Below are 21069 nucleotides of genomic sequence, written 5' to 3'. Positions count from 1 at the left end.
CATTGGTCACTTTATGCTGTATGATTGCACCGTAATCTGCCTTGAGTCTCAGCAAGAAAGACCAACTAGAAACAAAGTAAATAAATAAAATAAATTTACCTATTGACTCTTATATTTGCTATGTGTTGCTCATGTCTGAGGCTTTTAAATATTTATTGAGACTTATAAGGCAGAAACAGATATCTTTCAGATTGTACACAGATCAGCTAAGCTGGTTCACCGGATGTGTGTGCCACAGCGTAAAAATAAAGGATCTTCTGGTTTTTTAAAAATTGGCATATTTGCCATGGCATACGCTTTCTGTTAAGTCCGCGTGGGAAGGATTCACGAGGTCGGAGACAGAGTTCAACAACAACCACTTTATTGTATCTCAGCACAGAACTAGTTAACACAACGAGAAAAACCCTGTTTATATGCCCCCCTGGCCGCCCGCGGCCACTCCCCCTTGATCCATGATAGGGGGAACATTACCTCCTGGTGACCAATGGTACATGTTGGCTTAGAGCCAATGGGGTCCGTTAACCAATAGGGCAAGCAGAGGTTAGGATCCTTCGTGCAGAACTCAAGCTCCTAAGTCTCCCCTTGCTTACTATCCAACTATATACATACACAACACTTTCCTTAACTAGAGCCCAGATGTAGTATTAAAATGACAGCCTTCAGTCTGCTCAGGGCAGGCAGTGTCTGGCAGCTTTGGAGTCCAGGACCATGAATGCTTACTTAGAAGAAAATTCAACTAACCTTAGCAAGACTTACTCCCAATTAAATGTTCATAGGGTTGAAGCCTTCCTATCTGTACCATACTATCATGTGAATAAATTTATGTATGACGTAAATTACATGATTCAGTATACTTTTGTCAGTTATTCTCCAAAAGATTCCAAAAAGGCAAGTGCAATCTTGGGCTGCATCAACAGAAGTATAGTGTCCAGATCAGGTGAACTGATGGTATCACTTTACTCTGTTCTGGTTAGACCTCACCTAGAGTATTGTGTTCAGTTTTGGGCACCACAATTTAAGAAAGATGTCAACAAGCTGGAACGTGTCCAGAGAAGGGCAACAAAGATGGTGAGGGGTCTGGAGACCAGGTCCTATGAGGAAAGGTTGAAGGAGCTGGGTATGTTTAGCCTGAGGAGGAGAAGACTGAGAGGGGCTATGATAACCATCTTCAAGTACTGGAAGGGCTGTCATATAGAGGAGGGTGCCGAGTTGTTCTCTGTTGCCCCAGAAGGTTGAACCAGAACCAACGGGTTAAAATTAAATCAAAAGAGTTTCCGCCTAGACACTAGGAAGAATTTTCTAACAGTTGGAGCGGTTCCACAGTGGAACAGGCTTCCTCGGGAGATGGTAAGCTGTCCTTCCCTGGAGGTTTTTAAGAAGAGGTTAGATGGCCATCTGTCAGTAATGCTGATTCTGTGATCTTAAGCAGATGATGAGAGGGAGGGCATCTTGGCCATCTTCTGGGCATGGAGTAGGGGTCACTGGGTGTGTGTGTGTGTGGGGGAGGTAGTTGTGAATTTCCTGCATTGTGCAGGGGGTTGGACTAGATGACCCTGGTGGTCCCTTTCAACTCTGATTCTAGTGGGAATTTTTTACACCATTTGTTTTTCTAACACAGAATTTGGAATGAACAACAATACCATGTACAAGCCGGGGCCATGTTTATTAGCCTAAAGCACTTCCTGCGTGGATGAGTTATGTTTGCCATTATCAACAATCCTGAAAGGCTTAATCAGTTTCAAGCTGAAGTGCGTAGGAAGCTGAAAGATAAGCAGAATGAATAATGAGATTTTGCAAGAGGGTTATATAACAACGAGGCCATTTTTTAATATACAAAGCACAGTTTTGCTCAACTAGACATATTCTTCTGATTCATCAGGTTTATCTAAAGTGCCTTAGGCACACACGTACACACACAAATGGGATTAGATCTTTTTACCCATTAAAAATAGGCCCAAATAATTCTTTTAATATGGAGATTCATCATAGATAACTTATAATGTAGTTTGGTAGCAACCTCTCTTGGGAATCCAGGATATGGTCTTACGACTTGGAAAACTAAGAAAATGAATTTTATCTTAGCAATGATCGAACATTATCCTGATAAATCTTATTTAAAAGGGGGAAAGTCTGATCGTACCTAAGTGTCACAAGGATAAGTCTCAACATCATTGCTCACTTTTGTCCCAGACCTGGGGACAAGCAGGTTTGAGAAGACAGAAGTGTACGTATTTTTGTAATGAGCTTCAGGATTCCCAAGAGAAAAGACTGCAGCTCACAGCAGTGTTGCCAGGCATGAGACATCTCATATATGGGAGCCCTATACACATATGAGACCTTGCCCAGTGTTGGCACTAACCATTTTTGGGAAAGCTGATTGCTAGCAATCCCTAGCATGGCTAACAAGTAAAAGTGTGAGGGGAAAAGCATGATAGCTGGTGGCAGTTTTTTCTTCCCTAATGAAATTACTCCTTTGTGGTGGGGGAACATGGGTGCATGTGCATTTCCTCTGCATCTGTAATTGTAACATCCATAGCAACAGCAGCAGTACCTAGGGATAAGAGCTTCCTTCTCTCTTGGGTTGAAAATGCATGGCTGGTTTGTCTTGCGATTCTCCCGCAAATGTAGCGAACCTCCAATGTTGTAACGCATGGTCGTCTCCCGCCTGTGGGTCCAACCCACTTCCGCTGCAAGACTTCCCCTGGTTTTCCAATCCCAGTTTTGTCCCGAAAGTAAATAAAGGCCATTAATACCTGGCCGTCTTGTCCCATGAATCTCCCGGGCATGTAGCAATTCTCATCAGTCCACATGCATGACCGTTTCTGGCCTGCATGCTCAACCCGCCCACTTCCGATACTTCCCCCATGTTTTCCTGTTCTGGTTATGTCCCAACTTAAAGCTAACACGTGCCAAAAAAGTGAGAGTTTGACGGAGCGTTTAACATCTGGGTCGACTTCCCAGCCAATCAACTTCCCAGCAGGATGACTTCCTGGCTGGAGGAAGCTACATGGCCGGCCTGATGGCGGCAGCAGCAGCAACACCCTTCCGTCCCCTGGACCCTGTGCCCTCAATCTCCCCCTCTCCCATCTGCTGCCTCCACCCACCGCTGGCTTCCCCTCACCTTGCTGGGGTGATGGAGGTGGAGGCGAGGTGGAGGGCAGAGAGAGGCGGTGGCAGGGTGCCAGCGGACTGGCAGCTGCTGCAGAAGGAGGTGAAGGGGCCAAGAGAAGTGTGGCATGCTGGCCACCACCGCAGCAGTCGCCCCCGCAGAAGAAGGGGCCAGAGGCCCCGAGAGAGGCAGCTGCAGCAGAGACCTGAGGGCAACGGCCCAGCCAGCAGCTGCCAGATGGCCTCTGGTGGTGGGGGTCCGGGCTGCAGGCTGCAGTCTAAGGTGGGCTGAAACCCCCGGCTGCAAAGGGGCACGCATTGTGGGTAGCAATGAGAGTAGGGTTCCCACCACCAAGAACAAAGAGGCAGCCCTCCTCCAAGGTCTGTGGGAAGCCTCACACACACACACCATCGGAGCTCTTTCACTGCCCAGGGGAATCAGCACCCACCCGCCTCACTGTTTTTATTTTGCAAAGGCAGAGAGTAAAGACAGATCTGAGAGGTCTAAAACCAAGGAAGGTCTAAAACCAAGGAAATTTAATGCTGATACAATGGAACACTGGCATGCTGGTATTAATTAAAAAAAACAAAAAAAAACCAGCGTTAGATCAACCCTTAACGGGCATCAGCCAATCACAAAGCGGTGATGAAAATAATGACCACTCCCTTCACTATCCCACGGAGCTGCACATGGGAACATTCCTCCCTGATCTTTTGTGGGATTGATGCAGCGCAGAGCTCACCATGCGTTCAATGTTTTGATCGCGGGATAGAAAAGTGTGTATCAATCAATCTTTTATTTGCATAGACCAGTGGTTGGCAAACTCATTAGTCAACAGAGCCAAATATCAACAGTACAATGATTGAGATTTCTTTTGAGAGCCAAAACGCCTTTTAACAACCATTCATACATGGGAGGTTTTGCCTTGGATTTGCCGCTCTCTAGATGCACATTTTCCCCATCTGCATTCTCAAAACTCTACAGGGGGGCTTATTGTTGAGTTTTGAGAATCTGGATGGGGAAAATGTGCATCTGAGTGGCAAATCCAAGGCAAAACCTCCCATTCATAAATGGCCAATAACCCCCCATGCAGAGTTTTGAGAATCTGGATGGGGAAACTGTGCATCTGAGTGGCAAATCCAAGGCAAAACCTCCCATTCATAAATGGCCAATAACCCCCCATGCAGAGTTTTGAGAATCTGGATGGGGGAAATGAGCATCTGAGTGGCAAATCCAAGGCAAAACCTCCCATTCATAAATGGCCAATAACCCCCCCCCCATGCAGAGTTTTGAGAATCTGGATGGGGAAAATGTGCATGAATCAAACATGGCTTCCCCCCCCCGGGGCCCGACCTCCTCCTCCTCCTCCTCACAGCGCCTGGGCTCCTTCCTTCTTTCCCTCCCCGGCCGGCGTGCCGTCCGTCCTCCTCAGCGCCTCGGCCTCTGCCTCCTCCGCCAGCCAAAACCAGTGCGAAAAATCCCGCCCGCTGATTGGCTGCTGCCTTGGCGTTGCTGGCCCTCGAGTGCCGCATGCAAAACCCAGCAGCGCTGTGAGGGGAGGGAAAGGGGGGGAGGAGGAGGAGGGCGCTTCCAGAGCCGCACTCAAGGGCCCAAAGAGCCGTATGCGGCTCGCGAGCCGCGGTTTGCCGACCACTGGCATAGACCATCAAATAAAACAAATTTGCATAGTTAAATAGAACAGGATAAAAACAAATACAAAATGGATTTATTATTAAAATGGTTAAAAATGGCAAGATTATCAAGATGCATAACTAATTAATATCCGAACAAATACTAAGTGTGGGTAAAATTAGAATGCTTAATAATATCGTAAAATTACAGAGGCTAAAACGAGAAATTCATAGTTAGATTGATTGTGGGGTGGAAGTTACAATACAATACAATACAAATACCATTAATGGCATAATACAGTTTTAAAATACAAGGAGTGAAATCAGGTTAAAAATTGGGATGTAGTTCATTCCTTGATGTTATAGTCTGTCTTCTGACTGAGTTCCCATTGGGTAGCAGCTATCAGCAGGAATCTAGCCACATTTCCTGTGATCTCAGGATCCCGATCTGCTAGTACAGTGGTCGGCAAACCTGAGCCGCATGCGCTCTTTGGCCCCTTGAATGTGGCTCTCCCCGGGGCCAGGGCGGCCGCGGTTCCTGGCTCAGCCCAACCGCTGGCGGGATCCCACCAGCCGGCCAGGAAGCCGGCTCCCCGCCTCCCCACCCCCCATCCGACGGCTAAGCGGCTCCTCCGCATCCCCATGCCCAGCCAGGCAGAGGCGCCGTGCTCCCGCCGTGCTCCAGCGTGCCCCAGGCGGGAGGAGTCAGCAGGCGAGTGGGAGGTGGTGTCCCCCTCCCCTGGCCTCCCCTCCTCTCTCTCTCTCCCTCTCTCTCCGGCGGGGAGGGATCAGAGGCGGGGAGAGGCGGCGGCCGGCCGCCCAGGCTGCTGCTGCAAGGGGGGGAGAGGCAGGCTCTGCCTCGCGCTGGGCCGGATCGGGCTGCGCGCCCCGTGTGCTCCCACCGCCGCCGCCGCCTCGCCCAGCCAGCCCGGGAAGGAGGGGAGGGCGGCAGCAGTGGGGCGTGGGGGAATCCCTCCCGGAGGCTGACTCCGTCGGCTGAGGGTGGGGGTCAGGCACGATGGACTTTGATGGACCAAGGGTCTGATTCAGTATAAGGCAGCTTCATGTGAGTGCAATGGGGGGGGGTCCCCAAATCTCTCCTCTCATTGGACCTTTCAAGCTGACCGCCTGCCAGTACCCAGCACCGGGAGGGCGGGGGGGGGCGGAGAGGGGGGGAAGTCTGCACTTGCACCGTTTGGGAGTGGCTGTGGGTCAGTGGTGGAGCATCTTCTTGGCATGCAGAAGGTCCCAGGTTCAATCCCCGGCATCTCCAGTTAAAGGGACAAGCAAGTAGTACTCTCGAAAGAAGTCTCAATCGTTGTACTGTTGATATTTGGCTCTGTTGACAAATGAGTTTGCCGACCACTGTAATTATGAAGCTTTTTTTGTTTTGTTTGGGGCAAAGTTTGAGACTGAGAGTTTTATGAGTTTTTCTCTTGTGGTGCCATATAGGTGACAGTCTAGGAGAATGTGGGACAAGGCGTCAGGGCATCCTGCGCCACATCTGCAGACCCTTTCACTGATTTGAAGGTAGAACTCCTCACCAAACCTGAAGTAGATGTGGGTGGGAACAAACCTGCAGAGTTCAGTGGCAAGATCCTTTGTTTGGGCCATAGGAACAGGTCTTTTAAAGCAGTGTATAAATTGTATAATAAACACACAAATACATACTAGCAAACAGGAACAAAGCCCCAAAGAATAATGGAAATTGTGATATGATACAACAGGAAGTTAGGACAGGACTGTGCTTCAGCTGCTATTGTAACCGAGCCCCTCATGTGGGCACTAGTTGCCTGGGGGGGGGGCTCAGCCCCCCTGGCCAAATTCGGGAGGGGCTCAAGCCCCTCAGCCGCTCCATAGTTTATGCCTAGGGTTGACAACTATGGTTGGGGGGAGGGGCACAAGCAGCAATTTGTGAAGCTAAACTATGGGGTTGCCGTAATTCAGCTGTGACTTGACTGCACTTTCCACCAGCAAACAATATTAAGGGATCCATTCACAGATTCATAGATCTTCTTGGCCAAGTCTTCCAAGATCTACCACAGGCTGGCAGGTCTCTGATCCTGCTAGCACCTTCCAGATCTAACTCAAACATAATATCACAGCAGGGTGTAATGGTGCTTAGGATAGCTCTCATGGCAAGCTGCGGGGCAAACCAGGAATTTGAATCCATGTCTCCCCAGTCCTAGTTCAACACACTATACTTGCTCTATTGCAGTAGTTACCCCTCACATCTACTACATAGGGTCAGAACAGGGCCAGATCTAGTGGGGCCAAGTGGGGCAGCACATAGAGGGGATGCAATGGCAGCAGCAGCAGATTTTATAAAGAAAAATATATATAATACATGGGTGGGGGTGAGCTTCAATTTGTACTTTTGCCCCCTTTCAAAAAATGTAGACCCAGTCCTAAATCAGAATAAGCTGCTGAACTAAGATTAATGCTCAGCAAATTGTCTGGAAAAGCCATAAAGCAGGGCTGGCACAAGTTGTTCAGGACCACTTTAAAGCTTGCAGAATATTTTAGAACTTGGATTTTCTGGGGGCACCCAAAATATTCAAGGCTGGTGATTACGACCGAGGCCATATTTAAACTAGATCATGGGAGGCTGAAGGAAGATTCTTTCCCCATTATGTTCAATTTAAATAAATTAGAAACAAACAAGTCAATTGCTGGACGAAACCCTTTTTGAAGTCTGAGTGAACATATTGTCTAAAGAAAGACCTACCCATCTCCACCTTGCAAACACTGCTATGTTCCTATTCCTAATCTGGAGAAACTGGACTGTAAATCACCTGCCTGCTAGCTGTATAAAAAGTAATGATCTCTCAACAGCTATTATTTTTAAAATTAAGCTGATAATAGTTTCATTTACATCTCAGCCAGATGCAACAATGCCCTTAACAGGTAAGACTTTCTACTTAAAGGGACAGCAGATGGCAGCCCACTACCACGAGAAAGCACACAGTGCCATTCTGGATAAATTTTGATTCTATGTTCAATATGGCAATTAAATGGTAGATAAGTATAGGTGAAACAAAAGGTTTGAAGAAGCATGGCCCAACAGCCATGTTTACAGGTATGTTTCTGCACTGGGCTATTTCTGGTTGGAACTATAATTAAAATCCCTAAACCACAACGTATTTGAACGCACCCCAAATTTATGCACATTGACTCAGATGTAAGTCCTTCAGCATTCAATAGATTGTGCTAGGGCTGTTGAATTAAAAAAAATTCGGTATAGTTCGGATTTGGCTGAATTCGGCCCATTTAGATTCGGGATATGCCGAAGTCCGAACTCCCCCGCTTCGGGTCCGTGCAATTCGGCGGGAATTTAAAGTTCGGGAAAAAAATTCGGCCGAATAAAGCCATTAAAAACACAAACGCGCCTTTCCGCGGCTCTGGGGGGGCATTTTTGGGGGTAGAGGTCCCAAACTTTCAGCAGGGCTTCAAAGGACGTTTCTTGAAAGACCCCCCAAGTTTTGTAAAGATTGGGTCAGGGGGGGCTGAGATATGGGCCCCGAAAGGGGTCCCCCCACCCTTAATGTGCATCTCTGAGCAGAGCTTGCCGCCCACGCACAAAGCTCCCAGCCCTGACAAACAGCTGAGAAGTTTGCAAAGCATTGCAACATGACTGCAAAGCAACACAACCTTGTAAGCAACACCTTTGCAACTGTGCAAAGCAACACCTGACACCTGGGAGTTTGCAAACCATGGAAAGGGACAGAGGCAGCTAGCTATGCATAATGAGCAGGAGGGGTGGAATTTCCCCTTTTGCATGGGACTCCAAATGCATTCTTTAAGTCAACATTTGAAAACCAGTTTTGAGCAAGCATCCAAATAGACCTAACCGCTCTTATGAATGAGGGAAAACCTGAAGACACACAACTGAAACCCCCCCTCAAACCAGGGAGAGAGAGACTCGACGGGGAACACACACCCCAGGCAGAACCGGCAAAAGCCCCCTTTGGCTTCCCCCCCCACAGAAACTGCTCCCTCCCCACACACACACAGACTCTGCTTCCCCCACCCACCCACCCACACACAGGAGAAAAATTATAGATTAAAGCCCCCAAAGGGGTCTTACTGTGGCTGTCTTCTGTTCCATCAGGAGGGGCTGGGGAGGAGTGGGTAATCCAAGACGATTCCATTTAGGCACGGGACGTTTTGCTCTGGAGATGCATACAGGATCCCATTCATCCCAATAGGGGAAAGGGGAAAGCCCATATCTCGGGACCCCTGACCCAATGTTTACAAAACTTGGGTGGTCTCTTAAGAAGGCTTGTCTGAAGCTCCGCTCAAAGTTTGGGATCTGCACCCCCAAAAATGCGCCCCCTGCAGCCACGGAAAGAGAAAAGGGGGGAGCCGATATTTCTGCCCCCACTGAACCCATCTTTACAAAACTTGGGTGGTATCTTAAAAAGGATTGTCTGAAGCTATGCTGAAAGTTTGGGGGATGTATTCCCAAAAAAGCGCCCCCTGCAACCATGTAAATGGAAAAGGGGGGAGGGAAAAGGGGTGGAGCCCATATCTCGAGACCCCCTGACCCAATGTTTACAAAACTTGGGGGGTATCTTAAGAAGGCTCATCTGAAGCTCCACTGAATGTTTGGGGTCTGTACCCCAACAAATGCACCCCCTGCAGCCATGGAAAGAAAAAAGGGGGAGCCCATATCTCGGGACCCCCTGACCCAATGTTTACAAAACTTGGGTGGTCTCTTAAGAAGGCTTGTCTGAATCTCTACTGAAAGTTTGGGGTCTGTACCCCAAAATATACGCCCCCTGCAGCCACAGAAAGGAGTGAATGTGCACAAGCACCCCACACACACACACACACACACACACACGAGGATTTCCCTCTCTCTCTCTCTCCCCGACCGGGCCGCACATCAGCTGATTCCTCCAGTACTCAATCCTGACTGATTGGCCAGAAGAAGACCCAGCTTGGCCGATTGGCCGGGGAAGGAGAATGCTGCTTACTGACGGTTATGCTGCTTACTGACGCCCCGAATTGGCCGGATTTATTCGTGAACTCCCGAACTCGCTGAATTCGGCTCCCCGGTTGCCCACCATTTTTGAGTTCGGTTCGTCCCGAACTAAAAACCACCGAATCGGGAAATTCGGCTGTTTTTCAGTTCAGGCCGAACTGAATCAACAGCCCTAGATTGTGCCCATAAGCTACAAGTCTCCTTTGATCACAATGGGAATTATTTCTGAGAGGTAAAGGTAAAGGTTTCCTGTGCAAGCACCGGGTCATTCCTGACCCATGGGGTGATGTCACATCTCGATGTTTGTTTTACGGGGTGGTTTGCCAGCGCCTTCCCCAGTCGTCTTCCCTTTACCCCCAGCAAGCTGGGTACTCATTTTACCGACCTCGGAAGGATGGAAGGCTGAGTCAAACTTGAGCCGGCTACCTGAAACCAACTTCCGTCGGGATCTAACTCAGGTCGAGCAGAGCTAGGACTGCAGTACTGCAGCTTACCACTCCGCCACAGGGCTCTGAGTAATCTTGCATAAATTGAAGCCTGAGCTACATATAATACCTGGGAAGCAAAAACAGCTCTTGGCAGGGTGTGTGTGTGTGTGTGTGTGTGTGTGTGTGCAAAAGCAGGCTCAGTGCAGTGGCTGTTCACCCACCCCGCATGGGGCATGTGCACCCAGTTTGCTCACTGCCACTGCTCACCCACCCTGCACGGGGCCCATGCAGCCAGCTTGCTCACCTCTGCAGCTGCTCACCTGCCCCACATGGCTTGAGGACCACAGTGACAGCTATGAGGGCCACCCCTTGATCAGCCATCAGCCCGCTAGGACTTTTCCCGGTGGTTTCAGTGGCCAGTCCACCCTGAGTAGACGGTTGTGGGGCAAAGTAATTATTTCATTAGCTGCTAGTTGCAAGAGGAGTTCAGTTTTAGAGAGATGAAAATAGCTCATAAAATGAGTTTAGAAGATATTTTAGATGTGGGTTTTGTTTGTTATATATACAGATGTGATTAGATTGCCTGATTTGTGAGCTTGGACTCCCGGTTAGCCTAGTGAAGAAACAATATTATACTAGAAATGGAAATTTTCCTCTAAAGAGGAATGAGCTGTAAAGCAATTGTCTCCAGATTTCACAGTTATATATGGCACTTTTCAGGATGCAAAAGACCTTGCAGTTGAAGCTGGTCTTGACTTGTTCCCTTTTTACAGCTGGGGAATCTGAAACAGATAACAAAACCCAGCTAAGCTGGGACTTGAGCCTGTTTCTGAGATCAGAGCCGTCATTACTGTGTGGCACCAGATCTCATATTTGCCACATTGCCAATTGTCAGATACATAAATCTAAACAGAGCTGTGCCAATGCAAACATGTCAGCTCTTAGGCCCACATCATTAAGTTGGAATTCAGCAACTCTTTATAACTGAAGATGTTGCCAAATTTACTTCTTTGTCAAACACACTTGTAATTGCATGCTATTTTTCCTAAATGTAGAGAACTAAAATAGTTACTCCATATTTTCCCCCTCACTATTGTTTATCCCGCACCCTCTTCTCTATTTTATTCCTAGTTCTACATCAATTTAACATTTGTTAAGGCCATGGCGGGAGACCATATGCCCTGTGAAGTATCAGCGCCATGCCGGGCCTGTTGTAGCAAAGGAGAACGTAATCTCACAGGAGCTCATGTGGTTATGTGTGTGAAGGGAAATATTTTGGAAACTCTTTTTTTCTATTCTGTCCCGTTTTTGTTAAGTTTTTGTGATAATTCAGAAGTTTTCGTGATAATTCAAATATTATTTAAAAGTATCCATGGACAACGCATCCTTTAATAAAGGGGCACAATACCACACAGTGACAACAAGAGTAACTGGAAAAGACAGTCATGCTAGGAAAAGTTGAGGGCAGCAGGAAAAGAGGAAGACCCAACAAGAGATGGATTGACTCAATAAAGGAAGCCACAGCCTTCAATTTGCAAAATCTGAGCAAGTGTCAGATAGGCTCTCCGCCGGCCCCGGAGAGAAACAAGATGGTTTCCCCCAAGGACAAAATGGGGTCCTTTTGCACTCCGTCCCTCTCCGTTTACACCTGGTCTCCTGCCCAAGATCTGCAGCTCAATGGAGACCTGCCCCGGTAATGGCTGATCTGATACCAGGTCCCGCAAAACAATACTGGGAGCCCGGGAAGATCAGCCACTTAACGCACGCATTTTACTCTGAACACTTTTTGCTCAAGTCGTTACTGGTAGTTTGCTTCGGTATTGTGCCTTTGTTTCCAATAATCCAATCAACCCCATTGTATCCACCCTATATATGTCTCTGTATTCCCCATACCTGTATGCTAGCCTTAAGTCTTTGACCTGCTGAAATCGCTGTTATTCTGAAATAAACTTTTAACTCGTTGCTCCGGTTGGAGGAAAGTTATTGCCTGAAACACATCGACTTGCTGAGGCCTGACAGTAGGCTAGCATCTCCTCTTCTTTATTATTTTGTACTATCAAAATAGTTTTGGACAGGATGTCTGCACAGTCCACTAACCCGTTCCTTGCGGATGAAGATCTTCGCCAGAAATACTGGCCGGGGCCCACCCCACCCCCCGCTGAGGAGGGCCGAGGAGAAGCAGCTCCGGGACGACACTCAACCGAGCATGCTGTTTCTTCCCTTGAGAGGCCAGCCCGGACCTCCGTACCTACGTACACCGAGTCGCAGGGATGGATCGGGACCAACTGACTGACGGCTACGGACCCCGACCGCCATTACCGAGGGCCGCTGACCCCCATGTACAGAGGGGGAGAGGAGCGGAGCTGGGTATGGGTGACCACTGATCGATGAGACGACCCCTTGACCATCCGTGCCTCTAGTATCCCAGCGCTCGGTACCAGGGAGGAGGAAGCCCTACTGCGGGAGCGGAACCAGGCGCTGACTTTCCAGAACCGGGATCTTCAGGCGCAGCTGCGAACCCTCCAGAGGGACATGGCAGCTGTATTGGGAGCGGTGAGAGACCTGCAAACGCCCGTCAGCACAAGGACACCCCCACCCATCCCACCTAGGCGGCCTGCAACCCGGGATCTGAAGGTGTCTTTTGACGGGGCCTGTGCCCAGCTATCCACTTCTTGCTCCAGCTGACCGGGTTCATGGAAGACCAAGGGGATACTTTTCCTTCAGAGGAAGCCCGGGTCCGAAATGCCATCAGCTTGCTGGAAAGAGAGGCGGTAGAGTGGGCGGTCACGGCGACAGAATCCGAACCCCGAATTCTACACTCACTGAATGCGTTCTTGGGGGCCCTACAACGCTGTTTCAACGACCCCCACCGGGGGGAGAGGGCCAAGATTGCCATGCGCAATTTTAAACAGGGGGCTCGTTCTGTAATGGAGTATGCCCAGGAATTTCAATCCCTCTCTTGCAAAATAAGAGAGTGGAGTGAAGCCAGCAAGGTCCAACACTTCCGCAAAGGACTGCGGTGGGAAGTGTTGGACGGCTGTTTGACCCTGGGCGACCCACAAACGGTCGAAGAATGGATCCGATTGGCAGCGCAAGTCGAGACCCGTAAGTCTATGCTCCAATTTGCGAGGGATCGCCCGGCGAAAGAACCTCCCCGAGGCCTTCCCAAGGGGGGCGCTGTGACAGAGTCCCGCCGCGACGAGGGGGCCCGGGGCAGATTCACGGAAGAGAGAGTGCACCACTTCAGAGAGGGAGCCTGCCTACGCTGCGGGAGAGTGGGGCACTTTGCTGCAAAATGTCCCAGCGGACCTACAGAACTGACTGCTGGCAGAACAACCCGTATCCCGGATCCGAGGAGAACAGAGGGCCCGACCACCCACTGCGGGACGACTGCTCTGCGCGCCGACCCAGCACCCGCTTCCTGCACTCATCACTGCTGTTCCAGGGACTCGTCACCGGCAAAAAATGAGGAGGGCTTTCTGTGAGCGAACCGGCATGGAAGGCTACCTTTAGGAACACCAATCCAGTTCCTACCTGGGTGAGTGATCAGGGAAACACCTTCCTGATACCCGTTGTGTTATGGAATCCGGGGGGGGGGGAACCAGTGGCGATAGTTGCTATACTGGACTCTGCTTGCTCCCGGACCTTGATAGATTAAGGGGTATTTGACTGTTTACAAGTAGGGGCTCTGGAACTGGATCAACCCCTCCGGTTCCGTCAAATGGATGGGAGTGATCTGCAAGGGGGGCCCGTCCATTTGAGTTCCCACCCGGTGTTGTTAGGGGTGGGAGACCACTGGGAACTAATCAGCCTTACTATAGCACCTGGGATCGCTTACCCGGTGGTCCTAGGGAGTAATTGGCTGGCGGGACACAATCCCAGCATCAACTGGGTGCAGCACCAGTTGGTGTTTGACTCCCCCCAGTGCGAATGACACTGCAGGGAGGACATGCCTGAGGGAGGGGGGGTGAGCGCCGCTGCGGCGGAACCCTCAATTCTACCCTGAGTATAGTGATTTTGCAGACGTTTTTGAGGGGGAGGACTGTGATTTGCTACCCCCTCACCGCACCACGGACTGTACCATTGAATTGACCAAAGACGTTAAACCCTTCAAGGCCCAGGTCTATCCCATGAGCCCCCAAGAAAAGAATTCCTTGGTAAGAACTTGGCCCGGGGGTTCATACGGTCTTCCAAGGCCGCGTTCTCATCACCCTGCTTCTTCGTAAGGAAGAAAGGAACTTCGGACCTCCGGCTGTGTGTGGACTATAGGGGGCTTAACGCTGTTACTGAGTCCAATGCCTACCCCATTCCCCTCATCCCCGACCTCCTCAGTCAACTCCAGGAAGGCCAGGTGTTCTCGAAGCTGGACCTGGCTGAAGCCTATTACAGGTCCGGTAAGGGAGGGGGATGAAGCAAAAATAGCCTTCTTGTGTTGGTATGGACTATTTGAGTTTTTAGTCATGCCATTCGGGTTGTCTGGAGCTCCGTCGTGCTTCATGCAACTAATCAATGAAATATTGCGTGATTTATTAGATAAGGGGTAATTGTCTACTTAGACGACATCCTAATTTGTTCTAGGAACCCGGACGAACACCGGGAGTTGGTGAGGGAGGTACTGCGCCGCTTATGAGAACACCACCTGTATGCCAAATTATCTAAGTGTGCTTTTAACCAGGACCAGCTGACCTTCCTCGGGTATGTTATATCCCCCGACGGGTTGATCATGGACCCCGAGAAGGTTCAGGCGGTCCGAGATTGGGAACCCCCCAGAACTCGCAAACAAGTCCAACAGTTCTTGGGCTTCGCGAACTTTTACCGCGCCTTCATCCCTGACTTTGCCGAGATAGCCCTCCCCATCACGGACCTCCTTAAAACAAAGGGGAAGGGACAGGCGGCTACTGCTGCCAACTATCAGGTGGCATGGGATGACCGCTGCCAGGCGGCGTTTGAGTCCCCCACTACTTCGATAGCACAGTCCGTTCTACGGTGGGGGGGGCAGAGCATCGCACTCTTTGACATTGAAAACGTCTGCGAAATCCTGATACTCAACAGGCAGCACTAGAGGAGGGGGTGTCAGAGACTAAGGCTGTGGCTGTCGGAAGAACTACTGCGACTTCGTGTCGGTGTTGGGCGCAGTCGGGATGTGAAAAGGTGATAGTATCGGCGTTCCAGTCTATAGAGGGGCTGTGCCCCTTTAGCCAGTTTATTCCCAAAATGACTTTGTAACGGATGGGGGCTATAGTGAAGTCTATTTGCTCCCAATGAGAACCGATACCCACCGCAACGCCGCGAGTGTGATGATCTACCGGGCCCCCCCTAAAGGTACTGCCATCCATCTGAGCAAACTGGATAGGGTCAGGTAGCGTCTCTGACTTAACTTTAAGTGCATTGAAAGTGGCATCATTGATTAAAGAGCGCCCACAGCCCGAATCTATGAGGGCTTTAACATGTAGTTTGGGGCCTCGTTTGTAATGTTGTAACACCACATCCACATATACAGTATTTTCAACTTCACTCACCATAACAGGAGCCTTGGGTTTTGCAGAAGAAGCTGCAGGGGTCTGCGGTGTCGCTCCGCTCACCGCAGACCCTGCCCGTTTTTTGACAGGTCAAGAGGAGATTCTAGGTTGAGGGCAGGGGGATCCCAGGAGCGATCCTCATCAGAAGATGGAGAGCTGTCCCCCAATGGGGCACTTGTAATCCAAGTCCCGGATGGGACGGTAGGAGTGGGTTCATCAGTGACTTCTCTGACGTGAAGTGCTGAGGGCGCGTGTTGCCCCTGCGCAGTGCTGCGTGCAGCAGCGGTGCCTCTGCATTGAGGTCGTCCTCGGGCTCGGGGAGGTCCTTCTGGACGGGGAGGAAGAGCGAGGTCTGGACAGCGCGGGCAGGCTGCTGCAAAGTGGCCCATGGTGCCACAAACGAGACAGGCTCCCCTCTGAAACCAGGATTTGCAGTCCTGTGAGGGTCGCGTTGGTCTGCGCGGGATGGGGGTTGAAGCCTTAGAGGGAGGCTTTTGGCTGCTCCCCTCTTTGGTCCGACGCCGAACTAGGGAGATGAACTGGTGGCGGCTTTCCACTTCTTCCGCCAGCAGGATCCAATCCTCCAAAGTGTCAGGATCCCCTCACATATATGCCCAGTTCAAAATGTCAGGGTGTAACGCCTCCCGAAAATAGTGTATGTCGGTAACTTCAGGCCAGTCCACTATTTTACTGGCGAGTCGTTGAAACTCGTCGGCGAACTCCCGAACTGGGGTTGAGCCCTGCCGGAGCTGTAAAAGTTCGGCTTTAGCCCTTTCTCCCAGAAAGGGGTCCTCGAAACGTCTCCGCAGGGCCCTCATGAAATTATTGAGAGAGCGTATGGAGCGAGCCCGAGTGTCAAACTGGAGAATCATCCAGTCCGCCGCTTTTTCCGTTAAGAGGGAGGCAACAAAACGAACCCGGCTATCCTCGGTGGGGAAAAATTGGCCTTGTTCCCTCATGTAACTGTCCTCATGATGCAGGAAACAGGGTAAAGCCTCGACCGAGCCATCATAAGTGATCTTCAGTCGGGGTTGCTTCCATTGAATTGGTTGCACAGGGAGCGGTAACCCCGGCGCTCCAGGGGGCAGCGGTACAACTGGCGCCCCGGGGAGCGGCTGGCCTGGCACGACAGGCGTGCCAGGCATGATCAGCGCGGCGGGCGCACCTGGCCCGACCGGCGCGGTGGGCGCAACGGGTCCCCCACCAGGTGCCTGGGGGGGGGTTGCGGAGCTGGCTGCAGAGGCTGGGTAGGATCCGGTGGAACGGGCGTTTTGAGCCAGTTGCAACTGTTTGTTCTCACGAAGCAGTTGTTCCATCTGTTCCTGTAGACAGGGTACCTGATCAGCCAATTCCCGGTTCTGGCTCCGCAAAAAATAAGTGTCATTGCGGATCCCTCCGGTACATCTGGATTGGCTGACCCGGAGGTTGGTAGCCCAGTGGGATCCGTCGCCATATAAGTCCTCGTCGTCGGAGAAGTCCGATTCGGGGTACCGTTCAGCAAGACGCCGGGCACGTTGAGTGGTATGAGATGGGACGAACGTTGGGGAGAAAGAGGGCCCGAAAGGGAGCCCGGATCCCGAAGGTCCCTTGGGACGCACATCTTTTGCATCAGCCCTGGCGCGTTCAGCTGCCAACCGCTGCTCTCTTTCCTTGTCGGCCTGAGCCTTGGCCGCCGCTAATGCCGCTTCCTGCCGTTGATCCTCGGCCCGTTGGTTTGCAAGCGCCTGGTCGGCTTCCAGCTTCAAAGCAATAGCTGCAGCTACCAATGGAAGAGCTTCTCGCTCCAGAAGGGCGAGGAGCGGGGCCTGATCCTGTCCTAGTAGAGGCTCCACCTGGTCAGCCAAGGCGGCTGCCCCAGGCCCAAACGTCGGAGTCAACAGTTGTGTCAGGTCGGCCACCGTAGTTGTGGCCAAGGGTAGATCCACAAATAACAACACAGTCCGAATAGCGAGGGCGCGTGCCTCGGCTTCGCAAACTTTAGGATCAGGAACCAGGGTCTGCGGCTGCTGTCCTGCCATGTCGCGGAGCGAGTCGGGAAGGTCCGGAACCACCGCTTTATCCTATTGCAAAGTCAATCCCGCTAACAAGCGAGTCCGGAGAACCAACTCCTCTTTCGCCTCCCGCACCTCTTCCAACAACCCGTCCAGGGCTAAGAGGTCGTGACGGGCGGCACGGTTTGCATCCTCAGACGTCCAGGGCGTCGTTTTCATAAGGCAGCGCCACTGGAGCTGGAGAAGGTCCACTAGGCGGTTAATTTCCGCATCAGTCTGTAGAGCTTCCACTAGCACATCATGTGGTAGAGTAGGGTCCTCAGGAAAGAGAGATGATCCCAACGAAAGGGCCCAACGGGTTAAGTCCTCCAGGATTCCAGACGTGGAACCTGCACTCGGGGAGACGCGACCTCTACCCGAGACATAGGCGAACCCTCTGGGGCTCCAGCCATGCTGGTGAATAGTGATTCTTGGCTTAATGTAAGCCCTTGGCCTGAAGAATCCCCAAAAGCAACAACCCAGACAGGTGGTCCTAAGGCAAGTTGACTTTATTGGAAATCAAACGGGTTAACAGTGCTTGCAAATTAACTAAGCCAAGACTGGCTGGTTGGCGCAAATCAGTAATATATAGTAGCATAGCTGATATGGCAGGTTAGCATAGTAACTCAGTCTCCCACGGGAGAGGAATGTACGAGATAAAGTGTCCGTTAGAACAACAAAGTGAGGCAGCTGCTAGAAGCCGCGAGAAAGTCAAAACAACTCAGAGGAGCTGAGGAGCCGAGAATCGTCGAGAACAGGCCCGCTCCTGACACCCTCTCCGTTTGCACCTGGTCTCCTGCCCAAGATCTGCGGCTCAATGGAGACCCGCCCCGGTAATGGCTGATCTGATACCAGGTCTCGCAAAACAATACTGGGAGCCCGGGAAGATCAGCCACTTAACGCACGCATTTTACTCTGAATACTTTTTGCTCAAGTCATTACCGGTAGTTTGCTTCGGTATTGTGCCTTTGTTTCCAATAATCCAATCAACCCCATTGTATCCACCCTATATATGTCTCTGTATTCCCCATACCTGTATGCTAGCCTTAAGTCTTTGACCTGCTGAAATCGCTGTTATTCTGAAATAAACTTTTAACTTGCTGCTCCGGCTGGAGGAAAGTTATTGCCTGAAACGCATTGACTTGCTGAGGCCTGACAGCAAGGCTGTCAAAGATAGGACATTTTGGAGGACTTTCATACATAGAGTCACCATGAGTCGGAAGCGACTTGACGGCACTTAACACAACACACACACACAATAAGAGAAATATATCTGACATAAAATTGTTTTAAGAAACAAGGGGGGCATTATGCATTGAGGACTCAACACAAGGTAAAGCCTTTTAATCCTTCAGGGGCTTAAATATGCATAATTATGATAGCCATTGTGTTAACCCCGGTGTAAAGCTGACCTTGCAAAAGTACATTCAGTTGGAAGAGAAGCATAAGCAACTACCCGTACTCTTTTTGTGTGATCCAGTAAGAACATATTTTCTCCTTTCGTGTGCAATGCAGACCACACGCTTGGGAAGACTCAAGGTTTCATTTTAGTTTAGCTAGTGTTACCATGACAAAAGTTAAAAACTGGGAAAATTTCAAGAACATGGAACAAACAGCCTATTGATGAATCTCTTTCCTTGGATGCTTTCAAGGGAAGAATATACAACCATTTATTCAGGATATTTTAAAACCAGCTATGCCTCTCAAGAATCCTGAGATGTGAGACTTTATATTGGGCTACTTTATTAAAAAAAAAAAAAAACTGCCCCCAAATGCTTCAGTCCTCAGAACACTTTCCTGGGAGTAGGCTCCACTGAATAAAATAGGTCTGACTTCTGAATTGACCGGCTTAAGATTGCCCCCCTTACAGCGCAGTCCTAAGCAGAGTTCCACCTTTCTAAGTCCACCAGAGTCAATGAGCTCAGAAGGGTGGTAAAGGTAAAAAGGTAAAGGTCCCCTGTGAAAGCACCGAGTCATTGCTGACCCATGGGGTGACGTCACATCCCGACGTTACCTAGGCAGACTTTTGTTTTATGGGGTGGTTTGCCAGTGCCTTCCCCAGTCATCTTCCCTTTACCCCTAGCAGGAAGCTGGGTACTCATTTTACCAACCTCGGAAGGATGGAAGGCTGAGTCAACCTTGAGCCGGCTACCTGAAACTGACTTCCATCAGGATCAAACTCAGGTCGTGAGCAGAGCTTGGACTGCAGTACTGCAGCTTACCACTCGGTGCCACGGGGCTCTTTGAAGGGTGTTACGCTGTGTAAACTAAATCTTAACAGGAATAGAAAAAAATAGTGCCTGATTTTGCAAACTATTAGGCACTCTAACAGAACCCTCTGCTTGCACCAGGTTTCTGACCTAGGTGGGATGAGCAAAGTGTGACGGTTGCCAAGGTAGGTAGATTGATATGGTGCCTGCCAAACTAACAGGAAAGAAGACTTCAACTGTTTTCTCCAGACAAGCGTTTTTTTTCCCTACTGTATGTAAAGGAGTGGTTCCAGTTGCCAAGGACACAAAGAAAGAGAGTCTGTGTCGGTTGTGTGTTCTCACTTCCTCATGCTCCTGGCCAGCATCAGGTGCTTTCAGTTTAACACATTCACTGTTCCAAAGGACTGCAGACCCTCCAGCAAAGGTGGCTGCAGGGGAGGACAGGAGGGTTCAAAAATGCACCCTGTTTCCCAAGACTCTTTTTTTCTGTAGAATGAAGTCAAGTTGCACAACGAGCAACATCTGTTGCCACACTACTAGTTCAGACTGCAGGTGGCGAGGTAGCATGTGTAACCCTTTTTTTGGCTGCAAAAGGGCCAGGTTAGTGACCACAGGATTTTAGATGTCCCGTTCAAAACCTGAAACACCTGAACAAGTAACATGTATTGAAAGGGGGGGGGGGAACAATAAAGTCAGACGGGGAATCTGAAACAGAACAGCGTGAGCAACAATCATATAATAACCCGTCCCAAAGTCAGTGGGCCAGGGGTCTCTGGGTCCTGACTCACAAGCTGCAGTCAAGGCCCCGCCCTCCTCACAGCTCCCCAGAGGAAACTACTTTCCCTCAGGGCCACAGCAGAAGGCCCAGAGGAACACTCCCAAGCGGAGGCTCAGTCCAGAAGGCGGCCCCTCTTCTGCCGGCTGCCCTACTCCGGGTCCCCGGCCCTTTTCTTCTCTGGAGATTCTGCTCTCAATTCCCCACAACACCAGGAGGGACCCAACCCCCCCACCCAGCTTCTCCTCTAGCTGAGCCTCCCCCTTGCAGTCCTCTTCCCCTCCTCCTTTCTCCTCTCTCTCCAAGGCCTCCCCTGCAATAGGGGCCTCCCTCTAGAGAGCAGCGTTTCCAGGCTAGTGTTTCATAACTTTGCAAGTGAA

The sequence above is a fragment of the Euleptes europaea genome, chromosome 7, assembly GCF_029931775.1.
Source record: "Euleptes europaea isolate rEulEur1 chromosome 7, rEulEur1.hap1, whole genome shotgun sequence".
In the NCBI taxonomy this organism is placed as follows: Eukaryota; Metazoa; Chordata; class Lepidosauria; order Squamata; family Sphaerodactylidae; genus Euleptes; species Euleptes europaea.
The sequence above is the reverse complement of the archived record's forward strand: the minus strand, read 5'-3'. Positions refer to the sequence as shown.